Source organism: Lissotriton vulgaris, chromosome 12 (genome assembly GCF_964263255.1).
Source record: "Lissotriton vulgaris chromosome 12, aLisVul1.2, whole genome shotgun sequence".
NCBI lineage: Eukaryota > Metazoa > Chordata > Amphibia > Caudata > Salamandridae > Lissotriton > Lissotriton vulgaris.
In genome coordinates this window covers 173,118,358-173,131,434 of record NC_141700.1, presented here as the reverse complement: position 1 = coordinate 173,131,434, position 13,077 = coordinate 173,118,358, and positions in this window count along the sequence as shown.

Here is a 13,077-nt window from a genome sequence, read left to right as displayed (position 1 = left end):
CAGCAATCGCACTCCCCTAAAAGGGCTGAAGTCTCTGGGAGAAAGGGAAGAGCATGGCACAAACTTATCAGGCCTTCTAATGGGACCTGTCTTTGATCTTCCAAATCATTTTGATTCTGAAAACTACATAGAAACTAATTGTACAATCTGCAACTTTAGATAAAATAATCCCTCTCACTGACCTAAAACTCCGCCACCGACCATCTGCCCCATCGTATAGTGAGTCGCTAAAAGCAGCAAAATTAATCTGCAGGCAACTGGAAAAAAAAATTTGTCACCATTAGACAGAAGAAGACAATCAATATCAAAAGACAGCATTACATGATTATACAGTGGAGGTTTGCTAATCAAAGGCCGATTTTTACACAAATTCTAATTTAGTGGCTTCAAATAGTGCTAAAAAGTTCTTTGATACTTTTCATGGTCTATCCAACCTCCACTTTCTGAAACAAAAAACAATACTTTCGCAGAACCTGTGTTCGAAAAAGATTAGCAAGATTTTAGAAGGTATTGGTGGCTCCCCTGATATAGATCATCTACTTACTAACTGAAGCACTGACATGGCTGGTGGACCTCGCTCGAGATTAACTTTAGACTTGAATTTTTTGATCCAATCTCTGAGGAAAGCTTTCTTAGCATTGCTATGTCTACTTCGTCTGAATTTCCTTTAGAGCTTCTCCCTCCCAGACAGCAGACAAAATGGGCAGATGAGCTGATGCCACCAAAGTTGCAACTCTGTAACCAATGCTTGAAATCTGGCCTGTTACCTCACAGCTAGAAGAGAGCTATAGTTACTCCTTTGCTGAAAAAGTCTTTAGCAGACCTGGCAGTTCTGAGTAACTATAGTCCTATTTCTCTCCTCCCCTTTCTGGTGAATTTATTGGAACACCATGTCAGTAGGACTCTATCTCACTATCTGGAGTAACACTCTCTGTTAGAGAAGAAACAATTTGGCTTCACACCTGGCCATGGCACAGAGACTGCTTCACAAAAGGCTATGGATGAGATTTGTATGAGCGTAGATAGCGGCCAGTCCACAGTGTTGATTTTGCTGAATCTTTGGTCAACTTCAATAAGGTCAACCACCATATCCTGCTAGCAAGACTAACATCTTTGGGGCTGGTGGGACCTTGTTGAAATATATCAAATCCTACCAGTAAGACCATTATCAGGCTGTGGCTTTTCCACCCTATTGCTCAGATTTCAGAGGTATCCAACACAGAATGCCACAAAGTTCTGCATTAATTCGGTGTTGTTCAACATCTATATGAAGCAACTAATCTCGCCAATAAAAACACATGTAACATTAGTTAACTATACAGATGACCCTGTCACTCAATAATAGCAGAATGCTGTGGGATTTTTCAGACTCGCTTAGCAGATATTGTAAAATGGATAAATGTTAATTCCCATAAACTAAAAGGGGATAAAACAGACTTCCTATTATGCTGGGAGAATAAGGTCCCAATGTCACTACCCCTTAATGTTTGATTGGTACCTACAGATACTCAGCTACCCACCTTAGAGTCAGTACGCAATCTTGAAGTCATCTTTGATGAACACCTCTCCTTAAAGAAGCATGCAATAAAGTGACTGGGGTTTGCTTTATATTGCTTTGCGGCCTTTAAAAACATTTTCCTGTATTTCCTGTATGTGCTATGTCTTTAATTGCACATAGTGGCATACTCAGTACAGTAGACGATTGTACTGCTTTTTTCCTCGAAGTCCCTGATTACCTAGTTAAGAGACTGCAAAGATTCCAGGTTGCTGCAGCACACTGAGTCTAAATAGATCTCGAAATTTCTCTGCATCCAATGCCCTCAAGGAACTCTATTGGCTTCCTGTGGTGCAGCAAATCCTTTTGAAGTATATGTGTACTATATTTAAGGCAGCTTAGAATAAGGGTTCTGCACTGCTGAAACACAGATTGAAAAGATATGCCTCAAAGAGATCCTTACATTCAGCTACAGCTAATCTCATCCAAGAATAATAGTCTTCTAAGTTAAAGCTGCTCAGTTATGGAATGGGCTGCTGCCAACTCTGAGAGTCCATACAGACTTGCTGAAATTCAGGAAAGCATTGAAGGCCTGGCTATTTCTCAAGTATTTGGATTCCTGTCTTGGTTTATCATTCTTTGTTACTATCTCCCCTAAGACATCTGTAGCTCCTCAGCGCCAGCATGCCAGTCTGGTCACAGTGCACTTTATAAACGCCATAAATAAACGGCATAAATAAATAATACATTTCTAACATGGGTGGATTTACCAGACACTCTTGGAATATTGTGACATGTGCTGGTTTTTTGGCAGTTTTGTTGGATCTGTATGTCTGTAGCAGTAGTTTAATGGAAAGAGCAACCCTTCCATAACTTCATACTAAAGAGTGTTTCATGGTACCCAGATCATCCTTTATCTTCAGCAGCAAAATATATATGCATATGTTCCCAACAGAAAACGATTTCCCTGTTGAAAGGCTTGGCTTCTAAGCAGAACAATATTTGTGCCACCAGTAAAAAAGTGCTTAATTTCTACATCAAAATTTTGCAGGTTTATAAGGGAGAAGGATTGTAAAAAAAACTTAAGAATATCTCTGTTTCTGAGTTTCTGACTGATTTAAAATATTAAAGACTATAAAGTTGCAATATAGTTTTAGGAGCCTTTAGAGAAGTTGAGTAGTTACAGTTCCATGCCACTTGTGATTCTAAATGAGACCATCCAGATAACTTTTTTTCTCTCTGATTCAATTTAATTCTGTTGACCATGTTGGATCGAGAATCAACTTTCACTATTAAATTGGGCTTAATTGTGCAAGGAAGAAGTGTAGTGAAAGTCTGGGTTATTTTGTATGTTGTTTTATGTCAATTAGTCACTGATATCACTGATTTAATTGGCTATCCATTTGCCATCCCTTGCACTGCACTTCTTGCTCCTGCTCTCAGAGGTCACATCTTAGACCTGACATTCTTGCATGTTTTTCACACCAAGCCTTTTGGCTTCAACTACTAACTTTGCTGAACTTGTTTTTGTTAACATTTGGTCTCAGTGCACTTTACCCCTCATAAGCAGTGCTAAAGTGCCTGTGCTCTCTCATTAAAATAGGCTCAAATTTGCCTACGCCTTATTGGCACTTTTAAATTACTTGTAAGTTCCTAGTAAATTATACTACATGCACCGAATCCTGTAAATTAAAATCTCCTAGTGGGCAGTAGCACTCATTGGGCCACTGACTAAAGTATCACTGTAAACTATGTCTCAGACTTGCCACTGCAGCCTGCAGTGCAGTTTTAGACTGCCATTTTGACAAACAAAAGTAACCTTGTGTCAGGTCTAAAACGTATCTTTTATAAGATATATGTGTGTTTAAGTTTTACATGTCTTGACCATGAAAAACTCTTAACGTCGTTTTTTCCTACTGTAGTGACTATCTCTCCCTTAGACTTACATGGGTTACCATACTACATTTAATAAGTGCTAATTTTGTGTCGGGAACAGTTAGTGACATGTTGTTTACACTCAAATGAATTGTAATTTAAAATCCCCTCAAATGGTGATTTTGGATTTTTGCAATTTAGAAAATTCCCACTTTTAGAAAGTTGCCATTTTCTTTTCTAAACCATATGTGCCCTACTGTCAGTACCCTGGATCACATGATGGTGAATGCGTCTGCTGTTGGGGTTGTGTTCTGCTGACAGACAGTCAAACAAGGTAAAATTAAATGTGAGGGTAAAGGGGCTTCTTGGCAAGATGGCTGGGGAAGAGTTGTACCCTGCCCTAATTTGACTTCAGAAGGCCCTGCCTGCAGTACAAAAAGCAATATCAACACTAAGAAGGAGTGAGAAGTTTTTATGGGGTGGGCCCTCAGCTACCCAAACTGTAATACAGACTATACACAAAGGAGGGTTGATTTAACACTCTTAACTCCCATCTGAGTACAAAACAGGATTTAAGAGAGATGGGTCAACCCTACTCTATATTCTCCACACACAAAGCAACCTGATTTCTGGCCTTCCCTTGTTTTGTCACCCTAGAAAGTGAGGAAGTTTACCTTTTTGAAAAAATTTACCACATGACAATGTAGAAATGTGTTTTGACATTAATTTATGAAATGCGTGCCAATATAGAGTGTAGAGAAAATGTGCTTTTATTAAATGTGTAAAAAGAGAAAATGCTGCTTATTTCTGCAGAAAACTCCCATTCCTGTTGCTCTTTCACTGCTAGACCTCAATATTTTCTGTTAATACTTCCGTTCCATTTATTTAAAGAAATGCCATTTTGTATTTGCTGATGTAACGTTATAATTGAACTGTAGAACATACGTCTTTCTGAAATGTGCTGTTTGCTGCAAAAAAAATTTTTTTTCTACCTCATACCATATGACTTCAACGTATTTTACCTCTGCCACATGCTTATAATGAACAAGTTTATTGCTATAGATTTGAGCCTCATGATCTAACCATGACATGCTAGATATTAATGTTTCATTTCATAGATCAACCCGTTGTTACACAATGGGATTCTGAATAACTAATAGAGTAGGCTTACAAAGGTTCTTATGAAACCTTCATACATGTATTTGTTTGTAATAACCCTAACACCCCCTCCACTCCTATCACCTCCACTTCCCTCCTTTTTAACCTCAGACAGCCACTTCATAACCTGGGCGATAATCTTGTTACCCTAGCTACTGAACTTACCCTTCTCAGAAAAGATTTTAATCGATTTAAATCCTATAAACCCATTTCCCGACCCCTCCTGCCCCCCATGTGCTAAGCCTCGAAAACACTTAGATCCCTAACATGAGTCAACAACGCCACTCCTCACCCACTCTCATAGACCCCTTCATATCTCTAACACCTACTCCGCCCTCGACCTCTCTGCACTCTGCCTCACCTACCTCAATGACCCCCAACCAAAAGAATCTCCCACCCCTCACTCTAAAATCCCTGTTATTTTAGGGAACCAGCAGATCCCCTGAGCCTCCTTGCTCCTCCAGACTCCCCTCCCAACTCACCAGTATCCAATGACCATTCATCACCCATCATCGACCTTCTGACCCCTCGGGCTACTCTATCATCAGAAGAGACAGAACTAAAAAAATAGGGGGTGGCCTAGCAATCATTTTTATAGAAGAACTACAACTCTCTCCCATTAATAACACTGATTACACAACCTTCGAATACTTAGGCGCCAAACTCAATGAAGGACTTCCCCCCAATACGACTGCATAACATCTATCATCCCCCTGGTGAACCCCTTCCCTTTGCAGAAGAATTCTCTGACCTCCTTACTAAATCATTACTCTCCAGCTCCAAAAAACTCTTCCTAGGAGATCTTATCCTCCACTGAAACAAACCTGATGACCCGACAATCAACCTCATCAATAATCACCTTGAGATTAGCGACCTCAAACAACTTTGCCTCTCCCCTACCCACATCAAAGAGCTATCCTAGTCGCAATCATCTCCAATCCATCCCTATCCAATATCATCCCTATCGACTGGTCTGACCACCATATTATTCTGTTCACAATATCACCCCCAGCCCATCCTGCCCCTTTAAAAACCAACAAAACTACAATTGTAACCAGAAATTTTAAACAAATCCCTCCTGGTATACTGAAACATAACCTCCTATCCCAACTTAGTCTCACCCCCACCTCCTCTAATGCAAAGGAACTCACGGAACACTTCAACAATACTGTTTCGGAGGTGTTAGACCAACTGGGCGCTCTGAAAAAATTAAATGTTTTAAATCATGGTTACCCTAGACCTTAATAAAGAAAGACGCTCGTTGAGACTAGCGGAAAGAACCTGGAGACAACATCCCTCCCCATCTCATTATGCCCTCCTTAGAACTGCAAAATCCTCCTACAAGAAACACATCTTTTCAGAGAAAGCTTCATTCTTTCGTCTACAACTCTCTCGTGCAAAAAACAGACCCAGAGAACTGTTCAACATTATTAGAAATCAAACCGCCCCTGCACCCCTAACCCGGTGGCCTTCATTAACAAATGCGAAGAAATTGCCAACTTCTTCTGTAAAAAAAACGTGAAAATAGACTGCGCTTTCCTCAATACTCTTCCCTTGCCTACCCCTCTACCTCCCCTGAATACCCCACCTCTCACCTGGATCGTATCCCTGCCTACCCCAGGCCCCCTCCCCTCTCCTACCTCTTCGGAACCCATTTCCTTCCCTCTGAAAAACAGCTCCTCATGGCATAAATTCCACCCTGTCTCTGAACAGGATGTCTTCAACATTTTAACATTTTAGACAAAATCAAGCCTTCCTACCACCCCAAAGATCCGCTCCCCTTCACAATCATCAAAGATCTCAAACAGGGCCAACATTATCAACGCCTCGCTCTCAACAGGGAGTGTGCCCATCTCCCTTCAACTCGGGCAAATCACTCCCATCCCAAAAAATCCCAAAGCTGATCCCAACGACCCGAATAACCTCCGCCCCATCTCCAACCTCCCCCTACTCTCCAAGGCCCTGGAAAAATGCGCCCTTCTCCAACTCGACAAACACATTGACTCGTTCAACAACCTGCTTGACCCCCTTTATCCTGGCTTTTGCAAAGTTTGCAGCACAGAAACTGCACTTCTCAACATAGTCAATGATATTCACCTAGCCCTGGACAAAGGCAAGATCTACCTACTCATCCTTCGTGACCTTTCTGCGGGTTTTGACACAGTCTACTACCCAACCCTACTCAACACACTCAAAAATCGCTTTGGCCTCAGTGGCACTGTCCTTAACTGGTTCACCTCCTACTTCCAACATAGAACTCAACAAATTAAAATCCAAAACTGCCTCTCTAGCCCAACCTCTGTCTCCCTTGGTGTCCCTCAAGGCTCCATCCTCTCTTCCTATTTATGGAACGCCTTACCCTGCTACTCAAAGAAGAAAAAATCAACTACCACCTATACGCTGACGACACCCAATTGTATTACAAAATTAAATCCCAGTCTGATATAATGCACCTGAACTCAGCCTTCACTAAAATCCAAACCTTGTTCCACAACAATCATCTGAAACTCAACCCCAGCAAAACAGAGATCATCCTCTTCTCCCCAAAAACAACCCTCTCCCCATCCAATCTTGGATCGTTGACCTTAACGCACTAAACTTCTCTCTCTCCCTAGCCAATTCGGTTAAATCAATCAGCATCACCATCAACAATAATCTCACACTAAACTCCCATGTTAAAAAATCAGCAAAAAGTGCACTCCTCACTCTCCAGCACCTCAAAAAAATCAAACCTATTATCCCAGCTGAAGACTTCAAATTAATTATTGAGTTTCTTGTTCTAACCAAAATCAACTATGGAAACGCCCTTCTCTCTGGCACCCCCTGTATCCACCTGGCCCCCATCAAATCCATTCTCAACCTTGCCGCCAGACTAACAACAAACTGTAAATGTTTGACCACATCTCCCCTGCCCTCAAGACCCTCAAGTGGCTCCCCATTGAAGGCAGATCCTCCTATAAAATTGCCTGTATAACACACAAAGCCCTTTACCAGAAGACCACATCCTACCTCACAGCTTAACTCAAAAAAGCTGGCTGTACTCGAACACTGAGAAGCAGCAACACTCTTCTTCCCATAACCCCCTACTAAAAAAAACAGCCTCAAAGTGCCGCTCCTTCTCTGGCAAAGCCCCTATCGTTTGGAACACCCTCCCCGAATACCTTCGGTGCAACCCCTCCTATTCTAGTTTCATACAAGACCTTAAAATTAATCTTCTCACTAATTTTTGGGGAAACTAAAACCCGGATATCCTTTCTGTCTACTTTCCCTCCGCATCCTTATGCCTCCCCGAATCCCCATTCACTCACTCCCCCTCCCCCTCTTTCTCCTGTCGCCACCCTCTCCGCCACCCCCTCACTTTACCACCTGCTACCTATTATGTCCTATGAGATCCCCCAGGCATACTGTTAAATATACTAATCTACTATAATCATTCTGGTTACTGCAACTTGCTTCTCTATCCCATCCTATATGTACCTCCTTTTGTTTCCTTAATTACTCCATGTATTTTTATTTCTGTTTCACCGCCTACAACCCTTTTTTTGCTCAACTGCCTACATTGTTTTTATTATGTGCAACCATTGCTTATGTAAAGCACTCTGATACCCTTGGGTGAAGCTAGCGCTATATAAAACCCTCAAAATAAAAAAATAAAAATACATTTTCTGTGGGAATCGAGAGAGAAGGCGACAGACCATCGGCTAGCTCACCATTCTGATTATTTATTTTACTTTAGCATTGCTTACCATGTTTTCTTATTTGGTACTCTTCTTCTTGTGTGCTACAAGTCATACTATAGTCTCCCTTTGATGACTGTCTCTTTTTTTTTGCATAGCTTGCAAATGAAATGGCATTAACTCAGTTTTTATTTCAATTGAATTAGTTCCCTGCGATTAATACTCCTTATCGTTATAGTTTGAGTTTGGCTAGGAGGGAGTAGAAAGTCGCTTCGGGATCTGCTGCTTTCACTAGTATTCGACTAGCCTGCAAGCATGCTGCTATCTATTACCACCACCATAGCACCTTAGGAAACCAAGCAGCCATCTCTTTGCCTAATCACAGGTAAGAAAAGAACTGTGGTGGATTCATCGTTGAGCTGCAATAATCTATATATAATGGAAATTCACACATCCACACCCCCTTCGAGTCCTTAGGGGTTAATATAGTTGCAGACTACAGAGAGTAGGGGGATAGAGTATTAGGACAAGTGAGGGTACCGCATAACTATCTGCTGGTATGTTACACTATATGTAGATTTAAAAACTGGCTGCGGGCCAGCAGCAAAGGAAAAGTGCGAAGTAAAAGAGTAAAGCCCAAAAAAGATGTAACTTGTATGTACAACTATAACAAATGCATTTCCTTAACAAATATACACTAGAAAACCTGCAACACTTGCCCACCCCTCTCCTTACCACCAACCAATGTCCACTAAAGAAAGTGGTAACTAGTCAAAATATGGAGGTTTACATTTCGACTAGACATAATATCGAGTCAAAAATATAGAATAGACATAATATCGATTAGACATAATATAGACTACAAAAATATCGACTAGAAAAAATTAATATTGACTAGAATAGCAATAATATCGAATCAAAAATATAGAATGGACATAATATTGACTAGATAGAATATAGACAACAAAAATATCGAATTTAAGGTAAGTTAATTTTAATGCTTAAATTTGTGTAATATAATTCTGTAGTGGGTTGTGGGTTTAATTGGTAATTAATTAAAATACAATTGCTAATTAATTTTAATTGATTAATTGATTAATATTTTATTTTTTGTAATTTATTTTCTGTAGCGGGTTGTGGGTTTATAGGGGAATAGGGGGGGAAGTTATTTAATTATAATAAATTAAATATGTTATTTTAGTTATTGGTATTTATGTAGAATTATTTTTTAATTAATTGAAAATTGCCAATTAATTAAAATATAATTGGTAATTAATTTTAATTGATTACTTGATAAATATGTTAATGTTATTATTTTTTTAATGTAGATGGTTGTGGGTTTATAGGGGAATAGCGTGGGAAGTAATTTTATTATAATTAATTAAATATGTATTTTCATTTTTGGATATTTATTTCGAATTAATTGTTAAATATTATTATTTAGCAATTAATTAAAATACAATTGGTAATTAATTTTAATTGATTAATTGATAAATATGTTAATGTTATTAATTTTTTTATATGTAGTGGGTTGTGGGTTTATAGGGGAATAGGGTGGGAATTAATTTTATTATAATTAATTAAATATGTAATATAATTTTTGGGTATTTATTTAGAATTAATTGTTAATTAATTATTAATTGTCAATTTATTAAAATATAATTGGTAATTAAATGTATTTGATTAATTGATAAATATGTTTATTTTAGTAATTTATTTTCTGTAGCAGGTTGGGGTTTATAGGGGAATAGGGTGGGAAGTAATTTGATTATAATTATTTAAATATGTTATTTTAATATTTGGTATTTATTTAGAATTAATCGTAAATTAATTATTAATTTGTAATTAATTAAAACATATTTTGTAATTTATTGTAATTGATTAATTGATAATTATGTTACTTTTATTAAATTAATTTCTGTAGTGGGTTGTGTGTTTTTAGGGGAATAGCTTTTGAAGTAATTTAATTGTAAGCAATTACATTTTTGAATACAAAATTTATTGAGTTAATTTTTAAAAATACTTTTAAATTGTTAATTATTTTATTTGTAATAGGTAAATAATTACTTTTAGTAGGTAATTGTTATTATTAAATAATTTGTATTTGTATTTTAAATTGATTTTTTAATATATTTTACAAAATTGTAAAATATTTTAATTAATTTGTAATTGGTGTTACTATTTATATTATTTATATTTATTTAAGAAGTATTTACTTGCCCTACTATTACACTCACTGTAGTTGGAATAGTAATTTTACCCCTACGCTATCCAACGTTATCCCTACTGCTGCACTCACTGGAATGTCAGATTGGACTGAAGAGTCGTCACATGGGCACATAATTAAATCATGAGACCAAGAGTTCATAACAGGGAAAGTCAAAAGTCTCAAAAGAATGTTCAGTCTAAAATGTGTGAGGGCCAACCTCTCATGATTGGTCCAAATACAAATGTCACCAATGCGGTTTCGCTCTCGGAATACCAGCGAGCTGCAGATCGCTTAAGCGCTATGTCAGACGCAGCAGGCCTGTTAAGTCCAATACTGTCTCTTCACATTCCTCTTTACATTTTTGGAGTATTAATTGTAGATCTCTCCCACAACACAAATATAGCATCTGTGACTTCATCATTGATGAACAACCGGATGCTGTGTTTCTTACCGAAACCTGGTTGCATGACAGCTCTGGCCCCTATATTGCCGCTGCAATTCCCCCTAATTACGTCATCGTAAGAAAGGACAGAGTTCTAGGCAAAGGGGGGGGGGGATAGTCATGATCTTCAAATCTAAGTACACCTGTATATTTGAAGACATTCCTTTCAAAGGTTGCGAGGCAGCCCTTTTTAGGCTAACTATTAACCCTCAGTTCACAAAGACAGGTCTATTAATCTATCGCCCTCCTGGGAATGCTAATCCCTGGGTTTCTTCTTTGCCAGATTTCCTGGCCCCCCTGCTGCTTAGAGCAGCCAACTTTTCGATTCTAGGGGACCAAAATATCCATCTCGAAGATTCCAACAGTACATCCACTAAACAGCTTATTTCTACTCTCGAGGTTTTTAACATTCAACTCTTGAACTCTGCCCCTACACATCTTGCTGGTCACTTATTAGATCCCATCCTGTCAAATCTACAGTTCGACTGCTCTCAGAAACCACGCCCAATAGAATGGTCTGACCACTTTGCTGTTCCTTTTTCATTGGATATTACCAGGACAGCATTACAGATCGGAAAGGAAATAGATAAACGGACACGCAGTTGGGGGAAAATTAACATGCCAGAACTTAATAAACAATTATTAAGGACACTTCCTAACACTGACCTATCTATCTCTGCACTAAATTGTGCAGTTGGTCAGTGGTTAAATAATGCTGTTGATTTGACATATAACAAAACTATGCCTCATCATCCACCTGGACCTTGGATTTTCCGACAAGCTTAAGTGCCTTCGCACTCAATGTAAGATTTTAGAAAGGAAATGGAGCGCAATTATTCTCCTACACGCAAAGTAGCTTACAGAGAAGCTCTGAAGGGCTATCATAACAGCTGCAAAACAGCCAGAGCAGACTATACTAAAGAAATAGTTTCAGATGCACAAAACTGCCCTAAGGTGCTCTTTTCAGATGTAAAAAAACTGACAGGAGTGGACTCTATTCCTACGCCTCCCGCGCTTGACAAGGTTCAATGCCAATCCTTAGCTGACTTTTTTGTTAAAAAAGTCGACTTGATCTACGATCTTTTTACCCCGCCACCGATGGTAACACCTTTTGCATCTGGCGCTGTGCAGTAATCTGCTAATGTTGACAACGTTGCCAAACTCTCTGTATGGCAGCCATTAGACAATAGTTCCTTTTCTTCTTGTCTAAATAGTGTGTGCTCTGGCTCTCCGTGCGATGCACTTCCGGCTAAAATACTCAAACAATTAGATCCCTCCACCCATCAGATTTTTGTTAAATTGTTAAACGCCTCACTTACTGAGGCATATGTACCCCAGCCATGGAAACACGCTATGGTAGTGCCCTTGTTAAAAAAAGTCTGGTGCTGATATCTCGAATCTTGCCAACTTTCGTCCAATATCCCTGCTACCCATTTTCTCTAAAGTGTTAGAGAGACACATTAATACCCAGCTCACTGAACTGGTGGAAAGTTCTGGTTTCTTACATTCCTCCCAGTCGGGTTTTCGGTCCTGCCACTCGACCAAGACAGCCCTTCTTGGGGTGACAGAGAGTCTCCGACACGGTGTCGACCAGGGTGAAACTATGGCGCTCATCCTGTTGGATTTGAGCGCAGCTTTCGACACCGTGTCACATTCCATCCTTCTTGACTCTCTGCGGTCACTCGGCGTGACTGGTAGGGCCTTAGCCTGGGTGGCCTCCTTTCTTGGCGAGCGAACCTTTCAAGTTTTCTCCCCTAAGGCGGCATCAGTGGTCTGTTCCTCAGCGCGGGGTGTCCCCCAGGGGTCCATACTCAGCCCCCTATTATTCAATCTTTATGTAAAACCCTTGGCTAACATCGTAGAGCAGGCGGGGCTGACCCTGTTCTCTTATGCTGATGACACCCAGATCGTCTTCTCCCTATCAGGGCGAGACGAGAATAACCCCTCTGCACTAAAGTCGGGCCTCATTCTTGTGGCGGACTGGATGCAGAGGAACTGTCTCAAACTGAATGGGGAGAAGACAGAGGTGGTCATTCTGGGGAAAAATAAGAACCTCTGGGGCCCTCAGCATTGGCCAAATGAGATGGGTGCACTTCCTGTACCCACACATGCTGTACGTAACTTGGGCGTTCAAATTGACGACAAGTTAACAATAAAGCAGCAGGCCACTAAGGTCGCAGCAACCTGTTTTTCTACTCTCAGGTGGCTACGAAAGATCTTA